The 11,596-nt window shown below is 47.6% G+C and overlaps 1 protein-coding gene across 1 annotated transcript in view; it reads left to right on the top strand.

The window, feature by feature from the left end:
• Positions 1 to 11,596, top strand: part of TBCD (tubulin folding cofactor D) — a 232,762-nt gene that overhangs the window by 88,823 nt on the left and 132,343 nt on the right. The gene's annotated exons all lie outside the window — the stretch shown is intronic.

Raw genomic sequence — 11,596 nt, 5'->3', positions numbered from 1 at the left:
AATGAGGCCGAGACGCCCGGTGGAGATGGCAAGTACTAAGCAAAGGCTGTCAGTGATCAGCGAGGTGCGGGAACCCCAAGTGCTGCTCTTCTGTACCCCCGAATAGTCAGCATCTCATTATTCTGCACCCCCAGTGTCTGCGTCATTATCTTGCACCCCCAGTGTCTGCGTCATTATCTTGCACCCCCAGTGTCTGCGTCATTATCTTGCACCCCCAGTGTCTGCGTCATTATCTTGCACCCCCAGTGTCTGCGTCATTGTCTTGCACCCCCAGTGTCTGCGTCATTATCTTGCACCCCCAGTGTCGGCGTCGTTTTCCTGCGCCCCCAGTGTCGGCGTCGTTATCTTGCACCCCCAGTGTCTGCGTCATTATCTTGCACCCCCAGTGTCTGCGTCATTATCTTGCACCCCCAGTGTCGGCGTCGTTTTCCTGCGCCCCCAGTGTCTGCGTCATTATCTTGCACCCCCAGTGTCTGCGTCATTATCTTGCACCCCCAGTGTCGGCGTCGTTTTCCTGCGCCCCCAGTGTCGGCGTCGTTATCTTGCACCCCCAGTGTCTGTGTCATTATCTTGCACCCCCAGTGTCTGCGTCATTATCTTGCACCCCCAGTGTCGGCGTCGTTTTCCTGCGCCCCCAGTGTCTGCGTCATTATCTTGCACCCCCAGTGTCTGCGTCATTATCTTGCACCCCCAGTGTCGGCGTCGTTTTCCTGCGCCCCCAGTGTCGGCGTCGTTATCTTGCACCCCCAGTGTCTGCGTCATTATCTTGCACCCCCAGTGTCTGCGTCATTATCTTGCACCCCCAGTGTCTGCGTCATTATCTTGCACCCCCAGTGTCTGCGTCGTTTTCCTGCGCCCCCAGTGTCGGCGTCGTTATCTTGCACCCCCAGTGTCTGCGTCATTATCTTGCACCCCCAGTGTCGGCGTCGTTTTCCTGCGCCCCCAGTGTCTGCGTCATTATCTTGCACCCCCAGTGTCTGCGTCATTATCTTGCACCCCCAGTGTCGGCGTCGTTTTCCTGCGCCCCCAGTGTCGGCGTCGTTATCTTGCACCCCCAGTGTCTGCGTCATTATCTTGCACCCCCAGTGTCTGCGTCATTATCTTGCACCCCCAGTGTCTGCGTCATTATCTTGCACCCCCAGTGTCTGCGTCATTATCTTGCACCCCCAGTGTCTGCGTCGTTTTCCTGCGCCCCCAGTGTCGGCGTCGTTATCTTGCACCCCCAGTGTCTGCGTCATTATCTTGCACCCCCAGTGTCTGCGTCATTATCTTGCACCCCCAGTGTCTGCGTCATTATCTTGCACCCCCAGTGTCGGTGTTGTTTTCCTGTGCCCCGAGTGTCGGTGTCGTTCTCCTGCGCCCCGAGTGTCGGTGTCGTTCTCCTGCGCCCCGAGTGTCGGTGTCGTTCTCCTGCGCCCCGAGGGTCTTTGTCGTTCTCCTGCGCCCCGAGGGTCTTTGTCGTTCTCCTGCGCCCCGAGGGTCTTTGTCGTTCTCCTGCGCCCCGAGGGTCTTTGTCGTTCTCCTGCGCCCGAGGGTCTTTGTCGTTCTCCTGCGCCCGAGGGTCTTTGTCGTTCTCCTGCGCCCCGAGGGTCTTTGTCGTTCTCCTGCGCCCCGAGGGTCTTTGTCATTCTCCTGCGCCCCGAGGGTCTTTGTCGTTCTCCTGCGCCCCGAGGGTCTTTGTCGTTCTCCTGCGCCCCGAGGGTCTTTGTCGTTCTCCTGCGCCCCGAGGGTCTTTGTCGTTCTCCTGCGCCCCGAGGGTCTTTGTCGTTCTCCTGCGCCCCGAGGGTCTTTGTCGTTCTCCTGCGCCCCGAGGGTCTTTGTCGTTCTCCTGCGCCCCGAGGGTCTTTGTCGTTCTCCTGCGCCCCGAGGGTCTTTGTCGTTCTCCTGCGCCCCGAGGGTCTTTGTCGTTCTCCTGCGCCCCGAGGGTCTTTGTCGTTCTCCTGCGCCCCGAGGGTCTTTGTCGTTCTCCTGCGCCCCGAGGGTCTTTGTCGTTCTCCTGCGCCCCGAGGGTCTTCGTCGTTCTCATGCGCCCCGAGGGTCTTCGTCGTTCTCCTGCGCCCCGAGGGTCGGCGGCGTTCTCCTGCGCCCCGGGGGTCGGCAGCGTGGTCCTGCGCCCCGAGGGTCAGCGGCGTTCTCCTGCGCCCCGAGGGTCGGCGTCGTTCTTCTGCGCCCCGAGGGTCGGCGTCGTTCTTCTGCGCCCCGGGGGTCATGGTCCTGCGCCCCGGTGGTCGGCAGCTTGATACTGCGCCCCGGTGGTCGGCGGCTTGTTCCTGCGCCCCGAGGGTCGGCGGCTTGATCCTGCGCCCCGAGGGTCGGCGGCTTGATCTTGCACCCCGAGGGTCGGCGGCTTGACCCAGCATCTAACAATCTAATCACATAACCATTTTCTTGGTCCTCCTCACCTAGCTCCCCTCTGTACTTTGTCGCTTCCATTGTTGCTTCTGAATACACAGTTTGGCCACTTAATTGGTCAACCTACCTTTCCTCCAAGCCTTTCTTGGTCACCACACACCACCTTCTATCATCAGCTTCTTGGTATCCTTGTAAGAAATAAGGTTGGTTCCTCAGCTACGTTATGGTGGCCATGCACGTTCAACGAAAGGTAACCAAAGACATAAGACACATGTAGATCATCCAACTGTTGATCAAACGAGCGTCTGGTGAATAATCATTTTGCAGACTCAAACTTCAGCCTTGCCAAACATCTTTGGTGACACTGGGCAAAGGACAGAACATCTTTTCGGGAATGTTCTTTTAAGGGCAGATTTAACTAAAGATTTTGTGAAAGAGAAGAGTCAGACCATCCCATAACCATCCTACGATACAGTGGCCATGCTTATTTGATTAATGGTGGTCATACCCCTAAAACAGAAGTAGGTTAACATTTAATCAACCATTGATCGAACGGTCGTCTGGTGAGTGATCGTTTTGCAGTCTCGGATTTCAGCCTTGCCTTACGTCTTTGGTGACACCGCGCAAAGGACAGACAGTCTTCTTGGAAACATTCTTTCAAGAATAGATTAGGGTAAAGGTTTTTGTGTAAAGAGTCCTATACAAGTAAGTTAAGAGTCAGACAATCCCATTGACCATCCTCCTGAGACCATCCTCCATGTTGCTTTTCATCACTCGATCAGTTGCTCCCCTCTCCAGATGGGAAATCTCCCATTTTCATCAACGGTATGACCAATTTTGGCCAAGATTGTTTGAAATCTAGCAACGATCATTTCAGCCAACCGATGACACTCCAACATCGTCTGGAAAGAAGTTGGCCATGTTTGAAACGTTCGACAGTCAGAGGAAAGATCTTTCGTCCTTGAACAGTCTGGATATTCCCTGAAAGATCAGTTGTCCTTACCATTGAACATGTAAGGCAACAAGTGTAACGTCCAATATCGACTGAAATGTGCACGGTGGTGTTTACGAATCGATAATTTGATCGACGGTTCTTCAACCATCGACCTACTTCTATCTAATTTGGCCACTAAATTGGTTACTCTTGCCCCCAAATTCTTCTTAGTTATTCACACACAAGCCGCCTTCCATCACCAGTTTCTTGGTATCTTTTTTTTTTTTTAGAGAGAAGGTTGGCTCCTTGGTTATGTTATGGTGGCCAAACCCATAAGGCAAAAGTAGGTTGACTGTTGACCAGCCATTGATCGACCGATCATCTAGCCATACACAATTTAGGCCATCTTGGCCACTACAAACGTCCAGCCCGGCCATACATTTAAGGTGACTCCAGGTGAAGAATGGAAGAAAGATGGGTCAAAAGAACTTTCTTAAAAGAAGAGTTGGACGATTCCATTAACCATAATCGCAAGACGAGTTGGACGATTCCATTAACCATAATCGCAAGAAGAGTTGGACGATTCCATTAACCATAATCGCAAGAAGAGTTGGACGATTCCATTAACCATAATCGCAAGAAGAGTTGGACGATTCCATTAACCATAATCGCAAGAAGAGTTGGACGATTACATTAACCATAATCCCAAGAAGAGTTGGACGATTCCATTAACCATAATCCCAAGAAGAGTTGGACGATTCCATTAACTATAATCCCAAGAAGAGTTGGACGATTCCATTAACCATAATCCCAAGAAGAGTTGGACGATTCCATTAACCATAATCCCAAGAAGAGTTGGACGATTCCATTAACCATAATCCCAAGAAGAGTTGGACGATTCCATTAACCATAATCCCAAGAAGAGTTGGACGATTCCATTAACCATAATCCCAAGAAGAGTTGGACGATTCCATTAACCATAATCCCAAGAAGAGTTGGACGATTCCATTAACCATAATCCCAAGAAGAGTTGGAAGATTCCATTAACCATAATCCCAAGAAGAGTTGGACGATTCCATTAACCACAATCCCAAGAAGTGTTGGGCGTGTTGTTTCATCACTAGATCGCTAACTCCCCTCCCCCTATGGAAAACCATCCATCGTTTTGATGTTTGGGACATTATATGGGATGACAGTGGATGATTTCATCCAAACGTTTATGACATCTAGCAGCGATCACACCACCATCGTCTGGAAAGAAGTTGGCCATGTTTGAAACGTTCAGCAGTCATAGGAAAGATTTTTAGTCTATGAAAAGGCTGAACATTACCGGAAAGATAAGTCATTCAATCGTTCGTCCAGATGTAGCAACAATCAATCCCGTCAACTGATGATGCACCGACATCGTCTGGAAATAAGTCGGCAGTGGTTGAAACGTTGTTCGAGAGTCGGAAGAGTTTGAATATTCCCAGAAAGATTGGTCATCCGTAGTCGAAGATGAAGATGTAAGTCAACGAGTGGAACGTCCAATGTTGACTACAATCTGTGCGAAACCTTCGATTCGAAATGATCGATCACGAAGAGGATCATACGACCAACTGTTCTTAAACCATGGACCATTCCCTCAGTGATATTAGTGGACGCCACCAGTCTACAGGCCGTACCCTTGTCCCTAATGAGGACCATGTTCTCCTGATCCCATTTCTTGGTGGAAACAAGGGATTTAGATAAATCTCCACTGATCGAGATGGCTTGGAACAGCGTTGTGTAATTGTTGTGTTTCCAATATCTCGTCTATCTTTACTATTGAGATCGGAACATTTGACATTTTTTGTATCTCGAAGACAAATATTTATTTCTACAAGAGACAGGTGTTTTGTGTCTTACACCTCCTGGACCCCTGCCAGAAGAACAGGACGCATGGGAACAAGGTGTCTCCTCGGATGACCTATTTTTTTCTGTTTATTCTTTTTTTTACTTTTTTTTTTCTATATTTCTCCATTTGTTTTTTTACTTCAATTTTTCTTTATCACTTTTTTAAGTTTTTTTTTACATTGTTTTGTGCTTTTTTTTTTGTTTTTTTACGGTGTTCTAATCCATTATTTTTTTTCACTTTTTACTATATTGACTATTTTACTTTATCTTTTATCTTTTCTGTGTTTTGTTTTCTATTTTTCTTTTTATACTTTCCTTTTTTACATTTTTTTTATTTTTTTTTTCATTTCTTTTTCTCAGTTTGTCTTTTACTTAAATTTTTCTTGGTTCTTACTTTTCTGTTTCTACTTTATTTTTCTTATTTTTTTATTATGTTGATACTTTTTTTTTTATTTCTACATTTATTTTTCACTTTTTTCTTTTTTTTTTCTATTTTTTTTTTTTTACTTTTGTGTGTTCGTATGTTTTCTATTTTTTATATACTTTCTTTCCTTTTTTTTTTTTTCTTAGTGTTCTGTTTTTGTTTTGTGTTAATGTTTTCTATTTTTTTTACTTTCTTTCCTTTTTTTTTCTTTTGTTTCCTTTTTTTCTAAATGTTTTCCTTTTTTTTTGTTTTTTACTATGTTTCTTTTTTTTGCGTTTTTGTTTGTTTTCCATTTTTCTTTTTCTATCTTTTTTACTTTTTATTTTATCATTTCAGCAATTTGTTCTTTGGACAACCAAGCTCAATGCGGCTGTGTTGCCATTTGCCAGGGCCCTTGTTCTGGTGTTTGTTTCTTTTTGTTTTACTTTTAGTTTTTTTGTTTGGTTTGAACCCATGAGGGAAGGGCCGAGTGTAAAATCTATTTATAATGGGATCCGTCTGTTTAATTCATTGCCGATCGTTAATTTCATTCTATATTTAAGTCGGCGCAGCTCAGCGATTACTCCCAAGACCAAACCCAGCCGATGTAATGTGCCCGGGCTTGTTCCACCCCGGTCTATAGGAACCGACGGCTGGTAGTCGTCAGCCCCACGGCGTGCCCGGTCTATAGGAACCGACGGCTGGTAGTCGTCAGCCCCACGGCGTGCCCGGTCTATAGGAACCGACGGCTGGTAGTCGTCAGCCCCACGGCGTGCCCGGTCTATAGGAACCGACGGCTGGTAGTCGTCAGCCCCACGGCGTGCCCGGTCTATAGGAACCGACGGCTGGTAGTTGTCAGCCCCACGGCGTGCCCGGTCTATAGGGACCGACGGCTGGTAGTCGTCAGCCCCACGGCGTGCCCGGTCTATAGGAACCGACGGCTGGTAGTCGTCAGCCCCACGGCGTGCCCGGTCTATAGGAACCGACGGCTGGTAGTTGTCAGCCCCACGGCGTGCCCGGTCTATAGGAACCGACGGCTGGTAGTCGTCAGCCCCACGGCGTGCCCGGTCTATAGGAACCGACGGCTGGTAGTCGTCAGCCCCACGGCGTGCCCGGTCTATGGGAACCGACGGCTGGTAGTCGTCAGCCCCACGGCGTGCCCGGTCTATGGGAACCGACGGCTGGTAGTCGTCAGCCCCACGGCGTGCCCGGTCTATAGGAACCGACGGCTGGTAGTCGTCGCCTCCACGGCGTGCCCGGTCTATAGGAACCGACGGCTGGTAGTCGTCGCCTCCACGTCGTGAGCACTGGCCATCGGCCGTCTCTTGTTAAGGGGGGTAGCTTTCGTGGTAATGAAAAAGGGGCAGAGGCCACAGCAGCACAGAGTATTTAAGAAGGAGACATCAGGAAATTCGGGTGAGGTCAAGGTCATGTTAAACCAACAAGAACCCTTCCAGTCTTGTATTTCAGGTTTGTCCTACACCTAGAAAAATGCAGGAAAAATCCTCAGACCCTCAGACCCCTACCACAAAAATATGCTGCCGATTTATGGAGGTTCTTCCCCCCCCCCTCCCCCACCTACTAAAAAAACTATGACAACGTCCCTGGCCCTTTAAATATCATTAACGCTGTCCGATAATCCAGAAAATCGTATAATCCAGCACCCATTAGGTTCCCGGACGATGAGATTCCTTTACACCGCCGCTTTAAGAGCAGCTCGGCGGCGCAGACCATTGTGGGACCTCTGTGGTAATGGGAAGCTGCGGCTCGCTCGCCGAGGTCTCCGTGTTACAACCTGCCGCGCTCTGCACGGTGTGGGCGGGAGGCAGCAGGTGCGTTTTAATACCTGTAGGCTACAGCTTAGAGGATCCATTCCTGCACTGCAGAGGCTCGGCAGGTGGAAAGCACTGACACAGGGAAAAATAGCTCCATACTAACGCATTTTGGGCATGCAGTCATTTATAGCATAGACTTCTCACTGAAGCAGTTGCAGACATGTAGTCGTACAGGACCCCCTTTGAGCAGGGGGTTGGACCAGATGACCCAGGAGGTCCCTTCCAACTCTACCATTCTATGATTCTATGATGATTCTAGGACTGAAACGCGTTACTAAACTTATAGATCGACTTTTTTTTTTTTGAAAGCAAGGTTTTATAACTTGGTCTCACAGAAACATTTTCTTCTGTATTTCAGACAAGTAGTTCTTATTATCATAGCATGTGGGATCAGGGGATCCAAACGCATTAGAAACTAATCTAGTTTTCAGTGTTGAATGTGGAGGTCGACTGGATTTATTAATGGAGCATGTGAGTGCGTGCCGAACCCCAAACATAGATCAACGAATGAAAAAGTTAAATTTCCGAAAGATTGAATGAAAAGTAGGACCGAAGCGCGTTAAAGTTAATATTTTTTTTTCTGTTTTATATAGTAAATTAGCTTTTTTTAATGGAGAATATGAGCAATCAATTAAAAACGAAAGCTTCTCTAAACAAGTTGATGCGTTTTGTTCATATATTCTTATAAATGCAGGACTGATAGGGGTGAGCTGCACTTGCATTCACATAAATGCAGGACTGATACGGGTTAGCTGCACTTGCAGTCACATAAATGCAGACCTGATACAGGTTAGCTGCACTTGCAGTCACATAAATGCAGGACTGATACGAGTTAGCTGCACTTGCAGTCACAAAAATGCAGGCCTGATACAGGTTAGCTGGGCTTGCAGTCACATAAATGCAGGATTGATACGAGTTAGCTGCACTTTCAGTCACAAAAATGCAGACCTGATACAGGTTAGCTGGACTTGCAGTCACATAAATGCAGGACTGATACGAGTTAGCTGCACTTGCAGTCACATAAATGCAGGACTGATACGGGTTAGCTGCAATTGCAGTCACATAATTGCAGGACTGATACGAGTTAGCTGGACTTGCAGGCACATAATTGCAGGACTGATACAAGTTAGCTGCACTTGCAGTCACATAAATTTTCGTTTTTCTCGTGGGAAGACACTGACGATTTTTGGATATGGAACCCTAATACGTGGTTATATAAACGCGTTTTGCAGCTTGGAAACAATGCATTTCCGAAATGCGTTGTCGAACGTCTTCTCTTGTTTTGGTCCTTTTTTTTTTTTTTTTTTATAGATGTATGGAGCTGATTTTCCTCCCACCCTATCCGGTTTGGCAGTGTTACTGTCCGCCCGCAGAGTGCGGCGATGATAAACAGGCTGATTGAGGAGGTTTTAGCTGTGTACCCGAAGCCTGGGCGGGCCGTGCTGGGCGTGTGACTGATTATTATTGTTATTATTATCATTAGACGGGTTTTGATCCTGCTGCTTTTCCGCCAAGCCTTATTAGGTGTTCCCCGTATATGTCAAGAAACGCGTTTCCGGTGCTAAGCCATGTGATGAATCTGTCCCGTCCTCGCCCTCTGCAGTCATTTACTGCTCCATTAATCCCATCATATGTATGTATGTATACTGTATATATCCTGCTCAAACTTTCTTAAAGGGCCCCCTGCAGCCTTTCATCCCCAGAGTCGGGTCGATCCGGCCTCCTTTCCTCGCCGGACGCCTTCCTCCCTCCTTTCCTCGCCGGACCCCTTCCTCCCTCCTTGTTGCTTTCTTTTTTGGTCCCGACTCCTCGAGCGTTTAAGGCCCTAAATTTAGCCGCTTATTATGTGGGAGTCGCCGGCTGATTGGCCACTTACCCGAGGCGTTAGAGATAGGGACACGGGTCCATTAGCTGCAATGATTCACCTGCGGAGGAAAATAGAACAGGGCAGTCGCTTAAATTGCAATCCCATAATACACTATAAAAGGAGTAAAGCCTGCCTTCTCGGGCCAGTCGGACAACATTTCACTCACTAATGAGCGTCTTCCAGTTTCTGGTTTTAAGAATTCCGAGGCTGCGGGGCAGATGTTACCGTTCCTTTAAATGCAGGGGTCGTAGTGCTTGTGGTAGGATCTCTACCAATTTTTGGGGTTATTCCTTTTTTTTTTTTTTAGAAGGGTTTCTTGAAAATAAGCAGATAAGAATGAGATCACTGCAGGGGAATCTGTTGGGAAATCTTTTAATAAGGTGATTAGTTTAACTACAGCACTCCCGCAGGAGAAATGGGGTATTACACCATGTTCATAAAGATATATGGCATGTCTGTGCAATGCAGGGCAGGATAGGTCCTCCAGAGCAAGACTCGATCCATCCAAGGGGTCCCCCCCCCCCCCCCCCCCTCATCTTTTAACTTTTTAGGTTCATGCCCAGAGGTCATGACTTTTGACAATCTAAAGTGGTCATTTTTATTCACCTCATCGACCATAAATCAAATCGTACGCATCATCGAAGGCTGGCGGCACTCTTTTACACATCATCGGCTTATACAGATCCGAAATAAGTAACAAACCTTGATTTAACAAAAAAAAATTTCTCCTGCCGTTTTGTGTACGCAGCTCCTATGCAGATCTAGGTGTTTCCATGGTATCAGACTGCAAAGAGTTCTTGTGTAGTCTGATCCGATTCTCCTGTATTCCATCACTCGCCTAGCTACATTCCGCCACTAAAGCCAATCCGAGGTCTGTGATTGGACCCACCCAGTCACGTGGCGGGACAACACACGTCATGGGGTCATTCTGAGACCAGAGAATTGGACCCGCCCGGTCACATGGTGGGGACGATACAAGTCACGTCAGTTCAGAAGAGTGGAGAAAGGAGGGAGTTTGAATGAGAAACTTAATTAGGGATGCCCACTGAGCTCTGACCTGCAGCTGTACAGTGGGAGAGGGAAGAGGACACATAGACACACAAGATAAAATATTAGGCAAAGGGTAGTAAGTTTGAGCGAATGTTTCCATCGGGGATGCCTACTAAGCACTGGAACTGAAGCTCTACAGTGTAATGGGGAGGAACATATAGACAAACAAGGTAGAGCATTAGCAGAAGGGAGGATAGCAGCTCCATAGGTAATGCCCACTGAGCTCTGAACCTGCAGCTCTACAATGGTATAGGGAAGTGAACACAAAGACACACAAGGTAAAATATTAGGAGAAAATAGTACATTTGAGCGAGCAGCAGCTCCATAGGGGATGCCCAGTATTTTCTGGAACTGCAGCTCCAGAGTGTAAAAGTGGGAGGACATATAGACACCAGGGTAGAACATTGTGAGAAAAGGAGGAAAGTTGAGCGAGCAGCTCCATAGGTAATGCCCACTGAGATCTGAATCTGCAGCTCCAATGTGTGAAAGAGTAGATGTGGGTAAACAAGGTAGAACAATGCAAGAAGATAAATGGGGTTTGTACATACAGCTTCATAGGGAACACCCACTGAGCCCTGAACCTGCAGCTCAGTGAGAGAGAGGAAATTAAGTTGAAAAAAGTAGAACAGTGGGAGCAGATATGGCGTTAGTGAGCAGCTACATAGGGAACACCCACTGAGCCCTGAACCTGTAGCTCTACATTGTGAGGCAGAGGAAATAAAGTTAAAAGAAGTAGAACAATGGGAGCAGATAAGGCGTTTGTGAGCAGCTACATAGGGAACACCCACTGAGCCCTGAACCTGCTGCTCTACAGTGTGAAAGAGAGGAAATAAAGTTGAAAGAAGTAGAACAATGGGAGCAGATATGGCTTTTGTGAGTAGCGACATAGGGAACACCCACTGAGCCCTGAACCTGTAGCTCTACATTGTGAGGCAGAGGAAATAAAGTTGAACGAAGTAGAACAGTGGGAGCAGATATGGAGTTGATGAGCAGCTACATAGGGAACACCCACTGAGCCCTGAACCTGCAGCTCTACAGTGTGAGAGAGAGGAAATTAAGTTGAAAAAAGTAGAACAATGGGAGCAGATATGGCGTTAGTGAGCAGCTACATAGGGAACACCCACTGAGCCCTGATCCTGCAGCTCCACAAGGTGTAAGCGGGTCATTTTAAATTTAAAACTGCCAAAATCAACATGATATGAATAGGAAACCATGTCGTACAATAAGCCTGCCCCTCACAGCTGAGGGTTTGTTACAGTGTTTTAGTCTAGGCAATGCTG

The sequence above is a fragment of the Phyllobates terribilis genome, unplaced genomic scaffold (genome assembly GCF_046119375.1).
Source record: "Phyllobates terribilis strain yellow unplaced genomic scaffold, ASM4611937v1 Scaffold_25__1_contigs__length_18738178, whole genome shotgun sequence".
NCBI lineage: Eukaryota > Metazoa > Chordata > Amphibia > Anura > Dendrobatidae > Phyllobates > Phyllobates terribilis.
Note: the sequence above shows the minus strand (reverse complement) of the source record. Positions and strands in the feature narration are given on the sequence as shown.